The 1,707-nt window shown below is 34.5% G+C and overlaps 1 long non-coding RNA gene across 1 annotated transcript; it reads right to left on the bottom strand.

The window, feature by feature from the left end:
- Positions 1 to 6: 6 nt before the first annotated feature.
- Positions 7 to 1,603, bottom strand: LOC111381522. The gene is made up of 3 exons (XR_002700356.1): positions 1,309 to 1,603; positions 363 to 434; positions 7 to 287 (listed from the first exon to the last, which is right to left on the bottom strand). It is a non-coding gene; the product is annotated as an uncharacterized LOC111381522 (long non-coding RNA).
- Positions 1,604 to 1,707: the final 104 nt, after the last annotated feature.

The raw sequence follows: 1,707 nt of genomic DNA, 5'->3' as shown, positions 1-1,707 counted from the left end.
CATGCTCAATGATGATAAAATCTTAAGAACTGCTTACAAATTGGTTAGTGCACCATATTTGAACAACTCGAAAGTTCCATTCAAATCATAATAAAAAAAATTCGTCCTTCAAAGAAAGTTTCACACAAATAAATTTATATGGTTCACTGGTTGGTTTGGGAACAAATTTTTTCAATGTCAGCAAGGCATTAATTCAATCGCTCAGGAAAACTATATCATATTGTCATTACCAAAACTTTGGCACTTCCAAAATCACAGAGTTTGAGCTGATGAGTGTGTGGATTGACCTGCAACAACAAATTATATGGGTAAACATCATTAGGTCAGAATGTGTACACAGGCATAAAAACTTAAATACACACCAGAAGATTTTGAGGTTTGATGTCCCTGTGGCAGACTCCAATCCCATTAATATATGCAAGAGCTCTGAAAATCTGTTGACACAAAGAAAGCCGATAAACGAAGAGACTTTGAGATTGCAGACTATTGTTCATAGGATACAATATGTAACTAAAACAATCACATTAACTTCTCAAAAGATACTCCTAACATGATATATGTGTAATGCGAGATCCGAAGTAACATTGCAGAGAAACTTGCTACTATGCACGTGCATTCAAAATGGACTTATCTGCATGTTAAAATGTTACAGCTACTTCCCCAGAAAAATGGGAGGAATTGGCAAAAGAGCATATGCAAAGACCATGAAAAATCAGTATTGAAAATCACACACTATTATTTTTTCCAAGTAGAAATAAATGCCTGCACGCTCTAGAATTTAATGCAGTATATGCAAATGTGCATGCATAAATAGCCATTAGGATAATCAAATTTGGACAACAAGATTGAAAAGAATTGAAAAGCAAGGGTGCAAGAGCAGAAAAGAATAACTGGCATCATCTGCTTTATTTTTTTGGTTTTCCTCTCGTATGGAATAAGTGCATACAAATAGGGATGTATAATAGAGTTAGTGCAAAAGACCAGTCATCAAAGCCTATTCAGTTGAAAAAGGACCAAAAATAAGCCCCTGTTTGAGGCCTACTTTTCCATCAAAATACATTCTTCAATGGTGATTTGACACCATTTAAACTACACATTTTTCAATAAAATAATATTAGCCGCAAATCCAAAATTTTTCCTTATTTTTTAACCACACATTCTCCATCGTAACACTTTCAAAATGCATTTTTTGATAAAATGGGGCTCAAACAACCCCTAAAAAGATGAATGAAAGAAGAAAGATTCTTAGAGGACATATCTACAATCATGAAATGGTTAAACTTATACAACCTATTCAAGTTGGCTGACCTGATATGTATAAAGCTTGACATAAATCATAGGCATCCGCTGGTTTGCTTTGCTATAGTGTCTTGTCACACGATACACTGTCTCAGGCACATACTCAAGAACTAAATTGAGGTAAAGCTCATCCTTGTCTGTGGTAGAAAAGAAGCAGTGCTTGAGTGAAACAACATTGGGGTGATCAAGAAGGCGTATCGTCTGCAGTTCACGATTTTTGTATCTCTTATCCTGCAACACCTTTTTGATAGCTACTGTTTCTCCACTTTCAAGACACTTAGCCTGCGAAGTTATTTACACACAGCTTTAAACAAAGCTATTTCCTCATAGTTTAAACTTAAAAGAAATGAGTATTCGACTCAAACATATTAATCATAAGAAAACACCATATGCTTTTTTTTTTTTTTT

This window comes from Olea europaea, unplaced genomic scaffold (genome assembly GCF_002742605.1).
Source record: "Olea europaea var. sylvestris unplaced genomic scaffold, O_europaea_v1 scaffold23252, whole genome shotgun sequence".
In the NCBI taxonomy this organism is placed as follows: Eukaryota; Viridiplantae; Streptophyta; class Magnoliopsida; order Lamiales; family Oleaceae; genus Olea; species Olea europaea.
Note: the sequence above shows the minus strand (reverse complement) of the source record. Positions and strands in the feature narration are given on the sequence as shown.